Here is a 23409-nt window from a genome sequence, read left to right on the forward strand (position 1 = left end):
TTGAACTTAGACATGATTTCTTAGAAACTTGGCCACCCAGGTCACATACTCAAGGATAATGGCTGATGTCAAGAGGGCAGATCTAGCTGCAATATATTCTCTGAGAACAGGACAGCTGCACGCCTGGCCACATCAGTAAGTTGGAATTCCTAAAAAAATCTGTAGCCTGTAGACCACCATGCAAAGGGAGAGATTTCTTTGATTACTAGAGACAATTGGGTAGAATTTACTAATATATTTTCATTCGGGTTAGTATCATTCATGAAGTTAGGCTGAATAACTAGAAAAATGGTGTCCATGAAACCAATACTCATTGAATCCTCTGGGTACCAATGAGAATATCCTATTACCTTAAGCACTTCAATGAGCAAATGATTTGTTCCCCGTCAATGAATATTGTTCCAACAACCAACATTTGACTCTGCTATTTTGCTCTTCCCAGGTCAACTAAGGACTACATTTTTTCAAAAATTCCCCATAACTTCGGGCTTTTCCACCCATGCCCCAGTTCCTGAATAACAACTTGGAGGCTTATTATTTATTAATAATGCTTATGGCCTCTTGCTGGTCTTGTTCCCGACTAGCTCATAACTTATTTAACCAATTTAAACTACTCTATGTCTGCCACACGGCTGATTACCTCTCCTCAGTTTCATGCATCTGACTTCCTCAGAGTCTAGATGGTGAACCTTTCTGAACCCATCACCCAGAGTTACAGTCTGTCTACAGGAAGTCCCACCTTCTACTTCCTGCCCTGTGCTAATAGGTTATCCGCTTTTTATTGACAGGTAATGCTTCCACACAGTACACAATTCCCTTTATTCCAAAGGTTGCAGATCTGATTTGTTTTATGTCACTTGAGATTCATTCCCATACAATTTTATTTTAATATTTTATTTTCACTTTAGCTTACAAAGTAATGGGTTTTTGTGTGGGATTTCTGTGTAGATTCCATTTGGGTCAATTCCTTTTCCCCTGTTTCCCTTCACTCCATGAGATTTTGAGAAAGGCAGGGAGTCTATGCTTCACCTTGTCATATCTTCTCTTCAGATCTGAAGAGCCAAGGCCTATGATGGTAGATGCAAGATAGCACACTCCACAGGGACCGCCTTGGTCATGCACCGTAATGATCTATCAGGGACTTCCTCCAGCCTTATCTTTGTGTCGCCAGAGGCTTCCTGACACTTGGGACCAGAAATCCAATGATAATACCAGGGGGGGAAATCTTTAACTTCTGATTAAAGCAGGCAGCCTTCCCAACAAAATTTACACATCCAATTCTCTATCTCATTTTCTTTCTTTTTTTTTTTTTTTAACAAATATCTAAGGTGGTGTTTCTGTTACTGAATGATATACCCTGACCCAGAAACGCAGATGATGACTAAAGGCACATTGATATTTCAACCCCTAATACATCTTCAATAGGAAAACCTCTAACCTGCAAATAACTGGGTTATCTGGCTGAAGCAGACTAGTCAATTTTATCAGACTTTAATATTCTCCCCTCTCCACCCTTCCCCATCGTCCCTTCTCTCTCCCCCCCCCTCCTCCCCCTCTGTGTGTGTATGCGAGTATATATAAGCCAAACAAAAATCCATATGTTTTTCCTTAGGAGCTATCTATCTTGGTTTTAGGACTCACCAAAAAAAAACTTTAAAGTGTTCAAAATAAAATTACAAGTAAGACGGTGGCAGGTTACTCTATGGCAAATTTCTTCAACTTCTGCACATGGTCGCTAAACCTTTGTCTACACAGCAGGAGGGCCAGTGCTGACGTCCAGTATCATATGATAAACATTGTAGCAAGGAATCAATATTAATTACCTCTTACTGGTCATTCATCGTAAACTATAAACATGATTGATTTCACGTTATCAACTTTCCAAAGCAAAGCAGTTCAGTCAGTGTAGAACGGGACCTGCTGCCAAAGGTTTGCTTGTAAAAAAAAAAGGAGTCCTGGTTTCTAGTGTAGCACGAATTGTGTGAGGAGAGGGGAGACACAATCTGTCTTTCAAGACAGTAAGGAAATGACATGGTCAGGTTACTGAGGCTGGTTAATAAGCCTATATGTATCTTAGCATTTATTACGAAGATAGTTTGGTTTGGATTCAATTCCCCACCTCCTTTCCATCCAACAAGTAATCTAATCAGGATGTTTGCAAAGACACAGTGAAATCATAATACAAAAGGAAGCATTACCTACCACACTACCAGCCATCCTGTAAGAGGAAGAAGAGCATGGTGTAAGGACAGGTAATGGTCCCACACTGAGAAGCAGAGTCGGATACTGGGGTGACCCTGCTTTCCACTTTAAAAATACACAGCGAAAGGAGTTTCTCCCACCAGAACCACTGCATCAGAGTCTGCCTTTTAACAAGATCCCAGATGATTCATTGGCAAATTAAATTTTGAGAAGCTTGGACCCCGTGATTCATTGGCAATTACCAGTCGCACTCTCAGAAGAACAAAAGAAAGAGATTAAGACTCTTGGATTTATCCTAGAGAGAAGCACTTGTAGTCACAAAAGACAACATTCTGGAAAGTAAATACAAATACTTGCCAAGAGGCTGACCTCCTCCACCCACCCCAGTTGCTTTAATAAGCTCAAAGCCTGTACTAGGGATCTTGCTTTATGAAACACTGTGGTCAAGATGGTATTTCTCACATCTTCTAGTTAAACAGCCTTGACCTGTATCCTGTGACAGGGGAAGGGTGTTATTATGCTAGGAACCAGTTCAGATACATTTTAATTAAGTAATATGCAAAGTCCTAGAGCGTGACTGGCACAATGATTTAGAAAGGAATTAGCTGTGTCTTTTACTGTGACCATCCCTGGTTGTCATGTGACAGTGCAGCCTATAAACTCCAGGCAGGGTTCCAGTTGCACATTTATCCTGAAGCCAGGGGAATTGAATCCTCTCTCCCCAAAGCTGCAGAAACCCACCCTCTCCTTCTATTTTAATCCTTTGCTCACTCTAGAGGCTTTCTACTAAGTCGTTTGTCGTCGAACAGTTGTTCTCCAAGCAGCTGCCAAGGAGCCCGGCATTTGCAGCCTTGAGTTGTGTCCCATATTGGCCCCTTCCCAAATGTCATTTCCTACAAGGCTTTTCTTTCAACCAATGCATTAGGATCTTTGAATGAGAACACCAAATTAAATGGAAAATGCCATTCATGAGAAAAGATGTTCCTTCTCAATACCCGAGACTCTCTTCCCATCTGTCATTGCTCTCTTCTCTGTCTGTCTCTTGGTATTCCAAAACTCCCAAGGAGTCTAACATAAGTGTAGCCAGCAGAGGATTTTTACACATCAATGTAAATTAAGCATTGGCAACTCATAAAACATCCTGCTCAGACTGGTTGATGCCTTCCAGTAGAAGGGGATACAGTGTCTGGAAGATACATAAGCAAATTACTATCCTTCCTCCAGCTCCCTGCTCAAATTACCATGAAATGGTTCCCCCCAAATGTCAAGGATGCATAGTCTTTCATTGCTTTGAAGACCTTAGTAATTTATTTATTTTTAAGATTTCTTTTATTTTTTAATTATGAGTATGCATCTGGGGGCTTCAGAGTAAGGGGTTGAACACCAGTATAGGCACCTGCAGAGCCCCAAAGAGGGTATCAGGTTCTCTGGAGCTGAAAGTACAGGCAGTTGTGAGCCTTCTGACAGGAGTGTTGGGACCTAAATTTGGGTCTTTTGTAAGAGCAATAAGTGCATATAACCACCAAGCAATCTCTCCAGTTCTGTAACTTCTAAAGGTTATAAAAACTTGTAAGCTGTGTAACTTATAAAGTTAATTTAAAATTGAAATACATAGAAAGTAATCTTTAAAAATCTAGAAAGGAAGAGAGATGAAAGGATACTTAGACAGATGAAAAGATGGCAGGTTAGATGAATGATCTGTATAGATGGGTGTGCTGTGATAAATGAAAGGAAGAATACAAGACGTGGAAAACAGGAAAGTGTTATCTCAAAGGACTTAAAACATTGTTTCAGCACCTAAAGAAATGTTCAACATCTTTAGTCATAAGGGAAATGCAAATCAAACAACCCTGAGATTTCACCTCACACCAGTGAGAATGGCTAAGATCAAAAACTCAGGTGACAGCAAATGCTGGCGAGGATGCGGAGAAAGAGGAACACTCCTCCATTGTTGGTGGGGTTGCAGACTGGTACAACCATTCTGGAAATCAGTCTGGAGGTTCCTCAGAAAATTGGACATTGAACTGCCTGAGGATCCAGCTATACCTCTCTTGGGCATATACCCAAAAGATGCCCCAACATATAAAAAAGACACGTGCTCCACTATGTTCATCACAGCCTTATTTATAATAGCCAGAAGCTGGAAAGAACCCAGATGCCCTTCAACAGAGGAATGGATACAGAAAATGTGGTACATCTACACAATGGAATATTACTCAGCTACCAAAAACAATGACTTTATGAAATTCGTAGGCAAATGGTTGGAACTGGAAAATATCATCCTGAGTGAGCTAACCCAATCACAGAAAGGCATACATGGTATGCACTCATTGATAAGTGGCTATTAGCCCAAATGCTTGAATTACCCTAGATCCCTAGAACAAATGAAACTCAAGACGGATGATCAAAATGTGAATGCTTCACTCCTTCTTTAAAAGGGGAACAAGAATACCCTTGGCAGGGAAGAGAGAGGCAAAGATTAAAACAGAGACTGAAGGAACACCCATTCAGAGCCTGCCCCACATGTGGCCCATATATAAACAGCCACCCAATTAGACAAGATGGATGAAGCAAAGAAGTGCAGGCCGACAGGAGCCGGATGTAGATCGCTCCTGAGAGACACAGCCAGAATACAGCAAATACAGAGGCGAATGCCAGCAGCAAACCACTGAACTGAGAATAGGACCCCCGTTGAAGGAATCAGAGAAAGAACTGGAAGAGCTTGAAGGGGCTCGAGACCCCATATGTACAACAATGCCAAGCAACCAGAGCTTCCAGGGACTAAGCCACTACCCAAAGACTATACATGGACTGACCCTGGACTCTGACCTCATAGGTAGCAATGAATATCCTAGTAAGAGCACCAGTGGAAGGGGAAGCCCTGGGTCCTGCTAAGACTGAACCCCCAGTGAACTAGACTGTTGGGGGGGAGGGCGGCAATGGGGGGAGGGCGGGGAGGGGAACACCCATAAGGAAGGGGAGGAGGGAGGGGGATGTTTGCCCGGAAACCGTGAAAGGGAATAACACTCGAAATGTATATAAGAAATACTCAAGTTAAAAAAAAAACAACAAAAAAAAAACATTGTTTCAGGAATAAATACTTAGGATCCATGGAAAGTAATTCAATACACAATGAGAAAATACGTCAGGCAGTGACGCACAAGGACCTACATAGATGCGAATTGAGAGGACATAATTAAAGGCTGAGGAAGACTCTTCAGACTAAAGGAGAAAACAGGCAAGTTACACAAAAGAAACCAAGGTGATGACAGAGAAAAAATAACTCCAGTATTTTAGTCATTCATTAATTCACTCAACAATCAATCATTAATCCCCTTCTCCTAGGGGAAAGACCAAGACAGATCCAGGTCACTCCTTCCCTACCCTCTCAGTGCCTGTGGTATTTCTGCTGGGGAGAATAAACTCCAGAGCTGATGAATAAAAAGAGCATGAAATTCCACTGACTCTCCTCTTGGTCTATTTTAAGTAGGAAAGTAGTCGGAGATCACTGACAAGCTGCTTGAAAATTAGAGCTAAAGACTTACAAATTGCTCGCTGTGTCCTTGGATTCCCCCTCCCCCAACTTTACAGGCTAAATTAATGTAGAGCTTAGAACGAAATTAAAATTTTAGTTTTCACCATGGACACAATTTTTAAAATTGTCTTATAAATCATACAGTATACTGTGGATGAATAAATACTGTAAACAAATATTTTCATTTGTTTAAGTGGACAAATAGAAATATTATTTTTAAAGTGTGTGGAGGGGAGAGGAGGGAAGAGGATGAGGAACTGCGCAGGAATGAGGATGCGAGGATGAGGAACTATCACAACACTTTTCTTTTTTGATATGTTTCTTTGATTTAAATAGATTTTTTCCCCTCACATAATATAACCTGATTACAGTTTCCATTTCCACTGTCATTCGCAGTTCCTCCCGACCTCCCTTCCCATCCACATATACTCCCTTTCTCCCTCATTAGAAAATAAAGAGGCCTCTAAGAGATAAAAATAAAATATAATAAGATAAAATACAAAAGAACACACTGGAATTAGACCAAATCAGGAGGCGACGAGCCCAGGAGAGGCACAAGAGTGGTGTCACTGGAGGTGTGGCCTTGTTGGAGTAGGTGTGAACTTGGAGAAAGTGTGCTTTGAGGTTGCAGGAGTTCGAGCCACGCCCTGTTGGCTCACTCTGTCTTCCTGCTGCCCACCAATCCAGATGCAGAACTCTCCGTTCCGCTTGCTCATACACTAAACTGGAAGCCATGGTATGCACACAAATGACCCGGTACAGGCCTTTGTAGGACCCGTGCACGCTGCCTCGCTCTAAGTCAATTCATACGAACTTTGATAATGTTGGTTTAGAGGCCTTGTTCGTCCATGACCTCTGCCTCTCACATTCTTTCTGCCTCTACTTCAACAGGGTGGCCCTGAGCCCTGAGGGAAGGAATTATTCAAATACCACAGAAAGAGATGAGGGATGGGGAAAGACACCTTTGGGAAAAGCTGGCTTTGAATGTAAAGGAAGGAGACAATAGTCAAGAAGAGTAAGCAGTCAATAGCAGGTAGAGAAGGCAGAGATACAAGTTCTTCCCCTGAAGCTTCCAGAGAGAGAGAGAGGAGAGCTGATAAAGCCTTAATATCCGTACTTCATGATCCCAGACATGTAATATGGCAAATGCTTTTGGGTACACGTTAAATTTGTGATAATCTATCAGCAGTGGCAATGGGAGATTAGCACAAGTACTTAGGGAGATATTTTACATCACTCATTGATTAAATTGTTTATCAAAAATCAGGATGAACATGTACTGTGTGCACTCCAAGCTCACTGAATATGTCATGGTTACAAAAAGTGAATATATATATATATATACATATATATATATATGTATATATATATATATATATATATATATATAGAGAGAGAGAGAGAGAGAGAGAGAGAGAGAATGGGGAAAGACACCTTTGGGAAAAGTTGGCTTTGAATGTAAAGGAAGGAGACAATAGCCAAGAAGAGTAAGCAGTCAATAGCAGGTAGAGAAGACAGAGATACAAGTGCAATGGGAACATTTACTGTGTAAACAGCTGTAGACAGCTGTTGTCACTGTGGTTACTTCATTTGTAGTGCCCCAGTGTGGTGGTTTGAATAAAAACAGCTCCCACACACTCATAGGGAGTGGCATTACTAGAGGTGTGGCCTTGTTGGAGTAGGTATATACTTGGAGACGCAGAGAGAATATATGGAAATCTCCACATTGAAGAGTGAGGGTGAAACCATGAATCAACTGACTTCTCCAGTGGGTTCTCAACCTTCCGAACACCACAAACCTTTAATATAGTTCTTCATGTTGGGATGACCCCCACCATAAAATTACCTCACTGCTACTTTATAATTTTGCTACTGTTATGAATCCTAATGAAAATGTCTGCCATTTGAATACCCCCCAACAAGGATCACAACCCACAGGTTAAGAACCACTGTGATAGTCTGAGAAGCCCCCACCCCTTACTGATAGACATATTGGGCAATGATACAAGCAGTGTGGAGACCCTTTGGAAGCAGCAGCATTGTCTCACTATGCAGAGGACACCACCAGAGGACACCACCATGTTGGTACTCTTTTAGCTCCTAGACTTGTAAAGGCTTCATAAGTGAAATCTCAAAAATACGAAAGGCAGGAGACACCACCACCAGACACCAAGGTGGCTCTTCTACCATGACAGAGAATAAAGAGCATCCCCAGGTACAAGAAGTCTAGCATTTAGAGCAGGTATAGCATCTTCTTTGTGTTGATACTTTTACTGGGATTCAAGGAAATATTTTATTGACAAACAAGTGCAAGAAGACACAATGGAGTATTCCGAGGAAGCGGAGGAATCCTGGAAATTACACAGACACAGTCATAGGAATGAAAACATTCAAGAGAAAGGTTGAAGGATAAACAAAGGGGTAACCCATGGAAAGAGGAGAACAATAAGAGCCAAGGGAAAGAAGTAGAAAAGAGCAGAGATGTGACAAAAGAAAGACGTATAAGATCCAACCAGGAGATGAGGATGCAAATACAAAAGATTTCATTTTAAGATAAATAAAACAAGCAGTGGAAGAAATTTCCATAAAATCCTTACCCTACCAGCTTTCTAGAACAGTCATTAATGCCCATGGAGTAATATTATAAAGGTGGCTGAATTGGAACTCAGAGTCTTTTCCGATGCTAAGCACTGAACCATGCCCACGACTGTGAATTTCCAAACAGAAATAACTCACCAAACCATTTGTTCCCAACATAGCAGTCAAGAAAGTAAGAACATTGCCAAATGCACAGAGAGCCGAGACTTCAACCCTGGAAAGGACTGAAAAAATCAATATGAAATCGAATGTGTTAAACACCATAAGGGGAAGAAAATAAAACAAATGGCTTGAGAGAACTAATAAAAGACATTTTTCCCCCAGAAATCTCACTCTATGATGTGCGAGTGAATGCTCTGGCTTTTAGACAATTAACTGCCTACTCTATGTCGCCAGTTGACAGATCAAATCAAGCCTGCATTGTGTCGGGAAAAACAAGAGTCAGTGTATGTTCCCTGAGATGTGCACTCTATTCTTAACTAACATACTTAATTTGGTTGATAATTATTATTTCAATGATGATAGTTTATACAAAAAGGGGGGGCAATGGGCTACAGTGCATACTGTGTTCCCCAAATCAACTACTCCTAGGGATTGTAAAGTAGGTTGGATCCATACTAAGCAGTATAAATGTTCAAATGAGACTATTTCATGAAAAATGACATTTATTGAACATTATTTAGCAATCTACACACACACCAGTTCCTAAAGCTCGGTGCACTTTTTGTCAGATATTATAAAACTTGTGGTAGATATTCATCATAGGAGGTGACATTACACTTTGTCTTTATCAAATTAAATAGATTAAAATCATCTATTACCTTCCGTATTTCCATGGGAGACATGCTAGATGCAGAATGGCTATGCTAAGGTGAGTTACTCATTGGAACCTCTAGGAAACAGTACTCTTACCTTATTTTTTTTTCTTGTTCTATTCAAAACTTTCAACTCTTTCAATCCTTCCTCTAATTTCCCCCAAGGGGGTCCTGTTCTCAGTTCGGTGGTTTGCTGCTAGCATTGACCTCTGTATTGGACATGCTCTGGATGTGTCTCTCAGGAGAGATCTATATCCAGTCCCTTTCAGCATGCATTTTTTTAGCTTCATCAATCTTATCTAGTTTTGGTGGCTGTATATATATATATGGGTCACATGTGGGGCAGGCCCTGAATGGCCGTTCATTCAGTCGCTGCTCTAAACTTTGCTTCCATATCTCCTCCTAGGATATTTTCCCCCTTTTAAGAAGGAGTGGGAGCATCCGCATTTTGTTGAAAGAGCTTGCAACCCCCTAAGAACAACAATGCCAACCAACCAGAGCTTCTAGGAACTAAACCACTACCGAAAGACTATACATGGACTGACCCAGGGCTCCAACTGCATAGGTAGCAGAGAATAGCCTTGTTGGGGCACCAGTGGAAGGGGAAGCCCTTGGTCCTGCCAAGGTTAGACCCCCAGAGCAGGGGAATATGGTGGGGGGGCAGAAAGGGGGAGGGATGGGGGCAATACCTTATAGGGGAGGGGGAGGAATGGGGGCTTACGGACAGGAAACCAGGAAAGGGAATAACATTTGAAATGAAAGTAAAGAAATATTATCTAAAAAAAGTCATCAAAAAAAACCTTGCAATATAGTTCAACATAGTGACCATGAAAAAAGAATGTAATTTTTAAACACTATGCATAATGCATTTAGAAATATTTAGCAATAGACCCTTACTAGACAGTTAAGTAGGATGGAGATATTTAACTTCCTGTTGAGCAGACAGGTGGCAAAGTACATCTGTCTCTTTGGAGTTGGGCTGCAGCTAACACAGAATGTCACAGGGATGGACACCCATGTGGAGCTTAAAACTGCCACACCTCCAATGAGCCACATGACAATGAAGCTCTTTCTCCTCTCCTCCATCCTTCTCTTCTATTTCTTCCTCCCACCACCCATGAATGTTGTCTCTCAGGAAGAAGAAGAAAAAATTAGATTCACCAGTGTAGCCCTTTGTAATCTGACATCCAGTTCTCATTCACTGTGTACCAGCTTTAACTCTAACTGCTGCCGAGGGAGCACGAGATGTCTGTCTGCATGAAAAATGGACCACGTCTCCTTCATAATGCATTCTCATGCTCACCCACCGAGGAGTTATTTCTTCATTACTAATTCGGACTCTCTGGTTGCCAATCATGCAGTAGGCATGGGAAGGAATAAGGCAGCGCGTTCCCCTGCCCTGACTGTCTTCCTATGAGGGCTTTCTGCCATCCTTCCTTTCACATTCTGCTGGGGAAGACAGTGCTTAGAAATTGGAAAGATATATTATACCTCATCTGGTTTCTAGAAATAACATCCCCTATGAGCTCCCAGAAGGTTTTGAGGCAACTCTGAACCGTGAATAAAGCTTAGGTATGATGCTACAGAAAAAAAAAAGATAGGCTTTGGTTAGGTCTTACCTTACAACCCCTTGCTAAGCAGATGCTTCTTCATAATGTGCTAACTTTAATTCACATTCTCTGATATTAAGAGGATTAGACCTTCATTATGAGTTCATGACTTAGGCTGTAAGAAATCTCTCCAGTTTACTGTGTGCAATTCACCTTTGTGTCACTATGACAAGCAATTGAGATACTCAACGTATAGAGTAAAAGTGTTTATTTTGGGTCAATGTTTTGGCAGTCCTCTTTTTTTAAAACCTCATTGCTGTGGGCTGAGGGTCAGCACATGTAGCTGAGTCAAGACTTTTCAAGCAAGTAGTTCTCTTGGCTGGGAAGTAAAAGAGAGGACGACAAGAACCTACATTCCTCCTTCAGGAGCGCACATTCAATGAGCCAGGCCCTCACAAACACCAGGCCCCACTTCTTATAGTTCTCACCTCTTTGTAACAACACCACACTGGGTGGGGGGAAATCTGTTGTCTCACAGGCCTTTGGGGTCAGCCAAGAGCCATGTTTTATCACAGAACAACTCACCGAAACCAGGATTCAAAACCAGATCCCTGATTGCCAAGCATGAATACTTTCTACCCTGCCAGCATGAATACTTTCTACCCTGCTTGAATACTTCAATAAAACTCGTTTGTCTTATTTTCTTTGTCTACTGCCAGCCAAACAGTTAAGAACCCCAAAGTTCTATTCTAAGGAGTGGATTCCATTAGATCCTCCATATTTTCAACCAAGATGTCAAGCTTCCCTGTTTCTGAGCCTTAGCATACCTAAAATGTCTAAAAAGGAAAACTCATGGGTATTTTAGAAAAATTAAAAGACAATTGACAGTTTACTGACAACAAACCCCTGTGAGCTTCTAGGAAGGTAAAGATATAAGTAGGATGTCACCACCCAGTACTGCTTAACTCATTTCACAGTACTCCCAAAACACACATTATAGTCACGTTATCCTCCTTGCCCATCGTTTACTGCTTTCTGGTCAAGGTTCCCTTCTTTCTTTCCTTTCTTCTTTACTCTGTGTCTTGCAAAGCTAAAATCTCCAGACTTTTTAGTTCATCTGCTTTCAAGTAGCTGTAGGTAGGGCTTAGAGATCCAGATGGCTGTGGAGATGGCTCAGCGAATAACGGACTTGGCTACAAGCCTAAGGCTCTGAGTTCAGATCTTTGGAATTCCCATAATTTCTGGGGACCGTGGCATATCTCTAACCCCTGGGCTGGGTACAGAAATGAGGATCCCCAGGGGCTTTCTGGATAGCAAGACTAACCAAAGTACTAAGCTCTAGAAAGACTAAATCTAGGGAAAGACTAAACTCTGCCTCAAATGCAATCATCACTGTCATTGTCATCATTGTAATCATGTGACCATGATTGAGAAAAACACTCAACATTGACCTCTGGCTTCTACAAAAACATAAATATACATGCATACAACACACACACACACACACACACACACACACACACACACACACACCACACACACACACACACACACACACACACACACACACACACACACACACAACACACACTCTCACACACAAAGGAGGAAGAGAAAGAGAAGTCAGAGGAAGAACCAGCAAGAGCTAGGTATGTGACCTGTAGGATAAAGCCAAGGTACCTCTGTCCTTTCTGCTCCTTCCTTGCCAGATGATGGCTTTGTCACTGGTTGATCCTTTTATCTGAAACCCTTGTCACTTTTCCTTCCCTCTGCTACAGTGTCTGTCTCCTTCCAGCAACAGCTTCCTCCCACAGCCTTTCATGCATGACAGAGGGAACAGTTTCCAGCCATCAGCAGTCCCTTGGTGATTCAATGGCACACCATTAAATGCTCATCAACTGACTCTGATTGTGACAACTGTCCCCTGTAGGAGCCCCTAACAGTTAGAGTGATGAGCAATAGAGGGATTCCCTAAACTTTCCTTCCTAGGGGAAATGCAGCAGAAGGTCTTAAGAATATTTCATCAGTGCAGAGAACTGGCCTTGGAACTCTGTGGTTTGTAGTCACAACACTAGGGCTACTTGAGTCAACAGAGGGGTGACAGATGAAGGGTGGACTGAGGTCAAGGTTGGCACTTGGCTATAAAGCAAGACTAGTGCTCACTGAGACTATGGGTAACTCTTCATGAATGCCCTCGGGGGCTGTCCATGAAAGGAAAGCCACTTTTAGAGTATTGAACTATTAATTCAAAATATTGGCCACTGTAAATTAACAAGCAGCCTTCAGTCTAATATTTACCTGTGTCTGTCCTATAGAGTTAATCATGCATCCCGTAGGTCTCTAATGCTGAAGTAAAGCCTTGGAAAAGTAGAAGTGGAATCCTGACACTTGACATGGGGAATTAAGTGAAGCATACTTGAGGCAGAGATCTCAGTATCTCCAAATCCCCCTGTCAACATCAGAAGCATATGAATGAAGGACAGTACTATTAAATGTAGGCTGAATTTATTTATGGGCATGCACTCTCTTGGGATTTAGCATTTAATAAATCGACTTTAGCACCCTGAAAAGGTATTAACAGTCTCTGTGACTGATTAATTTAATTTGTTCATCAAGTGGCATCCACAGTAAAAAAAAAATTTTTTTTTAATGAGAAATTCTCACGGCAGACTGCGAACGAATGAGGCCAATGGCTTAGGGCGTGAATCTAATACATAAAAACTGTCCAGCTGGCCCTAATTATATTCTTGGAAGGAGCAGGACATGACTTTCAGAAAACAATAAATATTTTATTATGAGTTATACCACATTTCTTAAGAAGTTTCTTGAAAATATAATCAATAAACAAATGACTCTATGTGAATAGAAGATGCCCCTTTTTCCATCTATGTTGGTCCTTGCTCCATAGGTCTGTGTATTCCATAGCTGGGGTAGGAAGAATAGAACTATACATGAGCTCAATAGCTTGATGATCTTCTTCCTGTATATAATCAAGCTCTACTAAAGCTGAGGACCAAGTATCCAGCACCAAATGTCAGTACTGAAGCAGATATGGTACCTGAAGATCCACTCCCTGATGTCCTGATGTGCCAGCTGCCTTCTAAGTCACATGGATTGCATGAAGTTTACCTTACCATGAAAGATATAAGTTTATTTTATTGTCTAATCGATTGAGAGGAAGTAGAAACTGAGTGCCCTCTCATATATGTGTGCAGCTGTATGTGTGTGTGTGTGTGTGTGTGTGTGTGTGTGTGTGTGTGTGTGTGTGTGTAGGCCAGAGAGTCACCTTGGGTGTTGTACATCAGGAGCTGCCCAGTTTTTGAGGTAGGACATTCTACTCATTGACTTGGCTAGACTGGTTGACCAATCCCAGAAATTCAACCATGTCCACCTCTGAGTGCTAGGATTAAAGGTGCCTCTTTATTGTATTGGCTTTTTATGTGGGTTCCGGAGACTAAACTTGGACCCTTGTGCTTGCATGGGTATCTACCCAACCCAAGATACAGCTTTTGTTCCTCAGAGGAATACACATATAGTAGGAAACAAAGTCACCTTCTCAGTCCTCAAAGCTTCTGCTAAGTCTATAATGTCTTCATCAATATCCCAACCAAAACTGTGTTATCTTACAGTTTGAATGAGAAATGTCCTCCTCAGACTCATGCTCTCATCACGTGGCCCCCCAGATGGTGACACTGTTTAAGGAGGCTATGGAACAGTTTGAGACACGGTGACCAGCTGGCATAATTTGATTACTAGGGACAGTCCTGAGGGTGGTAGCCTGCCCTTGATTCCAATTTCATTTCTCTGCTCCCTACTCTGTCAGGACATGCAGAGTCATTGTAGCATCCTGCTGCCACCTTCCTGCTACCACCTTCCATTCCCTGCCACAATGGCCTGAATTCAAACATTGCCACTGGACAGCCATAGCATCCAGGTACTGAGGCAGGCAAGGAAGGGTGGCTTTGGTGATCATGAGTGCAAAAGCTGTGATTGCAGGAGCAAAAGTAACTTCCTTTTGGTAAATTTTCTCTTTCTTTAACTCTTTGTGATTCTGTGGCCTAAAACCTCTACCTTCTGGTAATTTGACTCCTGCTGATAGCAGGGGATTAAAAAAAAAAAACAAGTCTTATTTCCTCTCTGACTCAAGGGCCCTTCACTGGCCAGGCAAGAGGCTTGGAGTCCATTAACTCTTCATGAGCCACAGAGAAAAGAAAAAGAAGAAAGGGAGAATTCAAGCACACACATAGACACACACATACATACATACACACTTAGGCTGGGCCTGACCAACTGTTTCAACAATTCCATAAGTGTTCATGCATACTTACATATATACATATATACCTACATATGTATGTATGTATATACACATAGAGAGACATGTAAATATTTACATTTGGTAAATTGGACTGAGTTCCAAATATCGCACTTCATTTCTTCTCTCTGGCCTTCTTTTATATTTTCTTAGACAAAAGTTCTTTGTAAAATTACCTCATAGATGAAATGTTACATAAAGAGGGAGTTACAAAATGATGTGTATAGTTAATTGAAAGCAGTTTTTCATTCTTTAAGCCCATTATAAATTCATTTCATTTCATTCTATAAGCCTATTATAAATTCAAGGCAAGTTTCACATGGCCTTGCACACCTGTTGCTTTGTCCTTGAACCTGACCTAGAATGAATGTTTTCCCTTGATCAGAAATTTGTCCCAAGCCTATATCTCTTCTTGGTGCAGTTTATGAAAACTCACATTATTCCTTATAATGTACCCTTTACTTACTATTCTATTAGAAGGAGGCACATTCTGTTCTTGATTCTAACTTTATTACATCTCTCTGGCCAAACAACTAAAACCATCTCTTTAAACTTTGTTTCTAAATTTATTTGAATCAAATGAGGAATGCAATAAAGGCATTCATTCATCTAAACAGCATTAATTCATGAAAGTTCATTGTCATTGATCTGTAGGAAGTTTGCCCAATAGGGTGAGCTGATGCCCAGGAACCATTAGGCTATGTATCAGTGACAGGAAAAGCATATCAGCAAGGAGAACCAATCCTAGGACAGAATCTTTGGGGTCTTTGCCTCTCCACAGGGCACCCGTCACAGCCATGCAAAACAGTGGGCCACTCCAAGAAACTCACTTGCTTGCCACAATCTTTCCTAGATGGCTCCTGTCAAACCCTGAGCCACATAAATTCACATCGTTAAGTTGTGTCGGTTGTGTGTTTTGTCACAATGACAAGAATGAACCCATACCTACAGCACCTGTCTGAGGAGCTCATTTTGTGGTGATGAAATTGCAGCCATGGACTAACCCTATTGTAGAGCTTGGTCCTTCAGCCTTATCAGCTGGAAGCAGCAGTGTCAACAGAGCACGGCAGTGGCTCGGCCACAATTCCATTAATTAATGACAACCCCGAAAGGCTAACTGGTTTTCCAACAGTAGGGCTTCTTAAACGGTTTGCATCATGACCCCTTTCACCCAAGACATTTCTTCTGAAGGTTAAAGACAATTTTATTAGCTTTGAAGCACACACACGCACACACACACACACACACACACACACACACGTGCATGTGCACGAGAACACAGGAGGCACACTGTAAGACTGTACATCTCAGCTGCTGCCAAGAGAAGAACGATGGAGGAAGAAGGAAAAAAGCCATACTATATGAGCTGGCATGGAGGTCAGATGCATTGATAGACAAATAGCACCTAGTGGGGAGAAGAGCTTTAGAGAAAGAGTAAAGAGCCCTGACAGGTTGGGAAAGGTTAGAGTGTGGGGAATGCATACCTAGAGCAAAGGCAGGAAGAAGAGAAATAGAAGAAGGAGGAGGTGGAAGATGAGAAGGAGGAAGGAAAGAATATGAGGACGGAGGAGGAGGGAGGAGAGGGAAAGGAGGAGGGAGAGAACGGGGAGGGAAAGAGGAGAGGAGGAGGGAGGGGGAAGAGGGAAGGAAGGAGAAGAAGGGGAAATGTTATGCTTTTCTGATTTTCTGATTAATTCAGAAAACAGGCAATATTACCAAGCTTCATGGCTAAGCTCTGTAAGAAACGACACAAGGATTCTGGAAAAGAGAAGTACAGAATTTCATTGTAGGAATAATTACTCCACTTATGGCTTTAGCATGGCTTAAGGCAGTGATTCTCAACCTTCCTAATGCTGTGACCCTTTAATACAGTTCCTCATAGTGTGGTGACTTCCCACCTCCAACCATAATATTAGTTTCACTGCCGCTTCATAACTATAACATTGCTATTGGAATGAATTGTAATATAAGTATCTGATATGCTGGATATTTGGTGTGTGACCCCTGTAAAGGGTCATTCAATCCCAAAGGGGTCATAAACCACAGGTGGAAGAGGGCTGGCTTAAAACGAGATCAACTTCCCAGGGCTGGTGTCTTGGCACAGGGATTGACCTGGCCCATGAGCAATGCTACCCAGAGATCTTATTCTCTCGGTCACAGGAGCTTTTCCACCCAAGAATTCTGCTTATGCTTTGTATATAGGTATTTAAAACAGATATACAAGTCAAATATTTACTGAAAATCATGGAGAAAATTTATTTCAAAACAATTCTTTGGCGTACATATAATTTTGCCATTTATTGAAGGTGAAAGTAAATTTACATTCTCATGAGATGGATGTGCTTGTTTATTTTCACATGAAAAATTAAATCTTGGCTGATTATTTGAAAGCGCATGACAGTGACTGTCATCAATGTTTTCCAGAGTTCACTGATATTTCCCTTTTATAAGCATCAGTGCTGAGGACACGGCTTCACATAAATCTGCAAAGTAAGATGGCGGATTATGTTTAGGGCCATTTTGGAAAGTGTTGGAAATTCTGTCCTAATCTCAAGCCAAGACTCACTGAGTGGTGTTCTGTGACACTCAAGTCAACACCGAGATAGGAATGTTTTAAAAAGCCAGCATTTGAACACAGCTCAATCTAAAGATAGACTCTAATGCTTAGGAATGACAGTCAAAAAATATTAAAAAGCCTTTGCTTCCGGTTCAACCACTATGCTTTTAGAAGAGCAGAAAGTTCTGTATATTCTGTAAAATAGGATTGTTGACATACAAGTATCTAGTGAACAGGGGTATCCCATGCAATACTCATTGGCATTATTGTAAAGTGCAGGCTTTGTAGATTCAGAAGCAAGTCTAAGGTCAAGTCCCCCATGATGTAACATGAATACGGAAAGGTTGAAACATCTTAGATTCATCATGCATTTGATTTTGAATTCATATTGGGCCATTGAACATTTAGAAACATCTTATTATTGCTGGCATTTTTGTGTGGCCTATGTTCCTTCATAATAACCCATATGGATTAACTCCCATGGCTTCAGGATCCAAGTCTCATAAGATGTAAAGCAGCGGTTCTTAACTGCTACCTTGGGTCACAGAACCAAGGGTTAACCTCGATGTACAGAACCTTGACCACACCAAATAATCTTCTAATGGAATTGTTTCTTGACCCAGAAAACTTGTCAGAGAAGGGCACATCCAAAAGAAAAAGAAATCTCCCCGTGAACACAGCAGTGATCTCATGAAATTGGAACTCCTGTCACCCCAGGCATTTTGGGCTGATCAAGTTCCTGAACAACTAGAGATAAGGTGGGAGTGCGAGTTTCTCTACCAACTGGGCTTATTGATCCAGACCTCTAAGAGGAAATTGCTGCCCAAAATAGGCACATTGGGATTCAGAAATTCACTGTGTGCATCGTAGAGATCATATACCAGGAGTAATGGTCCTGGGAACATAGTAAACAGAGAGAGGGGTACAATACTTGGGTTCCTTCCAAGGGAAGGAAGACAGTACTGACAAGAACAATGGGGATCTAGAGATCCCCCCCGGTGGGAGGAGCAAGTTGGGTGGTTGACAGAACCAGTGCTGTGGCTTCCGGGGGGCACTGTAGGAAACTGTTGCCCCTGCTGTTTTCAGTCACCATGTACACTGAAAACAGTCCTGGTTAAAGTCGCCATTTATCTTCCATGCAGAGGCCGACTAAATTAAGTTCCCTTGGAATACCGCAGTGATGGAGGGAAATGCATGGTCTCCCCTCTGTTGGTATGTGTTTTGTTTGGAGGTGTAAAAACACACAGAGAGAAGAGACTTAAGAGAAGAACTTGGAGAAGGAGGAGTAGGCAGAGGAGGCAGACTGAAGAACAGAAAGACTGGGTGAGCCCCAAATGTCTGTATTTAAGGAACCCTCCTGTTTTTGCTGGGCTTCCTACCTCTTCAACATCCAACTGATTTCAATGTTTGTAATTCAGAAGACAAAGAAGACAGGATGTTGACTTTCCTAGTTCCTCCCCTTCCTCCTCTTCCTCCTCCTCTTCTTCCTCCTTCTCCTCCTTCTCTTCCTCCTCCTCTTCTTCCTCCTTCTCCTCCTTCTCTTCCTCCTCCTCTTCTTCCTCCTTCTCCTCCTCCTCTTCCTCCTCCTCTTCTTCCTCCTTCTCCTCCTTCTCCTCCTCCTCTTCCTCCTTCTCCTCCTTCTCCTCTTCCTCCTTCTCCTCCTTCTCCTCCTCCTCTTCCTCCTCCCCTTCCTCCTCCTCCTACTCCTCCCCTTCCTCCTCCTCCTCCTCCTCCTCTTCCTCCTTCTCCTCGTCTGTATTACAGTGTTTTGGTTGTAGCTGTCCACCTGGAGCCATAGTGCCTGTCAGGTGACACTCTTGTTGCTGCTAAACTTTCTCCAGGTTCTGGACTTGCCTATCATTTTTTTAATGCTTGGACCTTGGCATAGGAACAGCTTCCTGCCAGGACAAGACTCTAGGTGATCCTCCATTACCCTTGCCCGTGATTTCATTCTTCTGTGCACCTGGTCTCTGTGTTAAATTCCCTTCAGTTCACACAGAGTGTTCCGTCCTTTCCTTCCAGGAGTCTGGCTGGCAGACAGTTGTTGTTATGTCTGTGAATAGCATGCCAGCCATGAATGTTGTGGTTTGAGATATTTAAAACAAGTATCCCTTTGTAGAGTATTATTAACGAATATTTCATTTGTGAGCAAAAATATTGAGCCTTTGTAAAAAAAAAAGATAGTATGATTCCTTCTGAGAGATTAACATTTGATAATATTATAAATTTCAGAATTCCCTTTTCAGTGATTATTTCTTCAATAAAACATTGACTACTGATAGATTCTGGGGGAAGGGCAGTCACCAACTTCAGTTTTGTGCCAATGAGTCTACCAAACTCCAACAGAGAGTTCCCAACCTTGACTTAAATTTAGTGGGTCATAAAACAAAACAAAAAGACATGACTGTGGTAAAGGGACTTGTGGGGAGGAGAAGAGCCTGACAGGACTGAGTAGAAAGGAGAGTGAAGGCGTGAGGGTAATCTTAGTTAACTCAGAAGCATTCATAGAGGTAAGACCTCAACAAAACATCACATGGCAGATCAGAAAAATAACAAAGAGGGGGAGAGAGAAGCAGGCCAGGTATAGTGATTTGAATAAAAACCATCTCCATGGGTCTAAATATTTGAATACTTAGTAAGCAGTTGGTGGAATACTTTGGGAAGGATTAGGGGTGTGGCTTTGTTGGAGAAGGTATGTCACTTGGGGATGGGCTTTCAGGTTTAAAAACTTCTGGTGATTCCAAGTTAGCTTGGAATCTCTCTCTCTCTCTCTCTCTCTCTCTCTCTCTCTCTCTCTCTCTCCCTCCCTCCCTCCCTCCCTCCCTCCTTCCCTCCCTCCCTCCCCCCCTCTCTTTCTCTCCCCACCCCCTGCCCACCCTCCCTTCCTCCTCCCTTCCTTTATTCCTCTGTCCCTCCCCCTCAGGCTTACTGCTTAGATGTAAATCCTCAGCTATTGCTACAGGGCCATGCCTGTCTGCCTAGATGACCCTCTGGAATCATGAGCAATAGTAAATGTTTTCTTCTAAAAGTTGTCATAGTTATGTTGTCTTTTCACAGCAATAGATATGAAATGAAGACACAGGACAGAAACACACACACACACACACACACACACACACATGCACACACACATGCACACACATACAAGGTAAGAGCATAATAGTTTACAGACTTAAAGGAGCAAGATTCTCAGCCACTAAGTGATGCCGGCATAAACAGGTGCACCAACTATGTCTATGAAGGTAAACCAGCTTTTACTTCTCTCTTCCCTTCCCTTTCTGTGTCCCTCTCTTGTGTCCATTTGACAGATCTTTTAAATATTTAGAAAATAAATATGTAGAAGTATAGAAAGAACCCTCCCCACCAAAGAAACTCCAAAATTTCCTTGAGTTCAAATAGCCAGGCCTGTTATTTGCCTTGTATTTAATATAGCTGAAATTCCAATTTGTGTTACACGGAAAAGCAAAACCACTGTTTCAAATGTCTGACCCATTGATACACAGTCCAACAGGCATGTCATAATTTATCCAAATAATTTAGGCCATTATAAAAAATAAATGAAACCTCAGATCCCAGCCTCGTCTCTGGTTTTGGCTGCCTTCAGGGTACCATTATATATTTTTCCTATTATCTATATTTACAGTGCCTATGAGGTTGGTGAGTCTGTGGCATTAAGGCTTCTAGGCAGTTATCAAATGTGCTTTCATAAGCCTTCTATCAACTGCCAGCATAATCTCTCTAATGACCAGCAAGCTTCAGATGTGACTTTGTGACTCTTATTTCATGATATGAACACAGGCAGGGCCCTGAAACAATAAAGATCAAGCAGAAACCATCAGGAAGCTCTTCAAACTCCAATCTTTCCGCTCAAGATTTAAACAGTTCCATTGTTGGATCTGACCCCGCTATCTTCTAAACTTTAGAATCTACAGGAGTGGTCCTCCACCTTCCTAATGCTTCAGAATGCTTCAGTCCTTTAATCCATTTTTTTTTCATGCAATGGTGACCATAACACCCAATCACCCAATGATCACCCAATGGTGATCATAACATTTTTGCTGATGTTTCTTAACTGTAATTCTGTTACTGTTATGAATTGCAATGTAAATAGCTGTGCTTTCCAATGGTATGTGAAAGGGTCATTTGACCACAAGAGGGTCGTGGTCCACAGGTTGAGAACCACTGTTCTAAAGCATCTGGAAAAAGAAATAGCGTGCTCAGGCTGTTGAGAGGCCTCGGATCAAAGGTGCCCTCTTCCAAACCTGATGATCTCCTTCGCAACTTCCTATCTGCAGTTAACAGTTAACGTATTGCACACTTAGGATTTGCAAAGAACTCCTTTAAGTGTTTTTACCACAATGAAATAAAGTAAAAGAGTAAGCCAGTGACTAACAGCTGTTGGAGGACATGGATGACAGGAAGCTGTGAAATCCGAAGTGCCAGTACACCTGAAACCACAGGGAACCAGAGCTGGGCCAGAGTCACTTTCCAAGCACAAAGGCACACAGACGATCACTTATCCAGCTTGGCTGAGACTTCATGCAGTTGCTAACAACTCCCATCTCTCCCTCCCTCCACCCTCTAGAACCAAGCTACTCAGCTTGACACCCCTTGGCCACTGTGGATGTCTTCTCTAGGTGGAATCAGCACTAGTCTCTCTGTGATGAGGCTTCTGTACAATCTTCCAGAGCACCCTCAAATCTTAGCCAAACTGTCAAATGTACAGCATTTCATTATTAAGGCGGAAACTTAATCCACTGCTCACTGTTCCACATTTTCTTTTGTCATAGGAATAGTAAAGGGTGGGCTAGAATCTCTTTGAGATCTTCCTTTCATTTGAGGGGAATGGAGTAAATACCCCGAGGAACTTTTGGGAGTGTTGCCAGCTCCTTTGTCCATTTGATGATGGGTCTCTGTCCTGTTTCCTACAGCAGCTGCACCGCACTGCATTCTCACCATCTATGTGTAAAATTCTAATCTCTCTACCACATGGGAAACGCTGTTGCCTTTTGCAATCACCCATATAATGTATCAACAATCATGTATCAATTGTGCATTTCATATATACCCTAATAATGGTAACACTGAGTCTGTTGGATAGAAAGAAAGAAAGAAAGAAAGAAAGAAAGATAGATAGATAGATAGATAGATACAGATACAGATACAGATATAGATGTGTGTGTGCATGCGCACGCATGTGCATGTGCATGTGCATGTGTATATGATATTTAGATTCTTAAACTATTTTTCAACCAGATTATTAAATTTTTTGTAACTCGGTTACAAGAATTCTTTACAGATGTTGGAGATTAATCAATTAGCAGGCATAGAATTTGAACTGTTTTCTTGAATTCCATATGTAGCCTTAAAGCTCCTTGAATAGTCCCTTGGCTGGTTTTGTTGACTATACCTTGAAAGTAATGTTTCTTCTCTCTCGCTGGTTTTAGTGGTATTTGCTACTTTTACACTTAAAATTTAAAAACTTTGGAAGGACGAGAACAAATCACTGACTCATCTGTGGAGAGCGGAGCCAAGATCCAGACTCCCTGATGATTCAAGAATCTTCTAGAATGTATTCTAGAATCTTCTAGCCATATCAGGCATCTGCATATGGGCAGTGTGGGTCATCTGTGAGAAACACTACATGGTATTGAATCCAGAGATTGAGATCCCAGGCATTCATCAAAGGCCAAATAGCAAAATTAAATCTCCAGTTACATATGGGAACATGTCTTAACATTCCCATACCCAACTAGTAACTAATACTATACAGAAAGTTTGGCTCAAATCAGGTGCTGTGAACTTTCTCTCCCAAGTAAGACTGTTTTACTCCTACT

Source organism: Rattus norvegicus, chromosome 19 (assembly GCF_021556685.1).
Source record: "Rattus norvegicus strain SHRSP/BbbUtx chromosome 19, alternate assembly SHRSP_T2T, whole genome shotgun sequence".
NCBI lineage: Eukaryota > Metazoa > Chordata > Mammalia > Rodentia > Muridae > Rattus > Rattus norvegicus.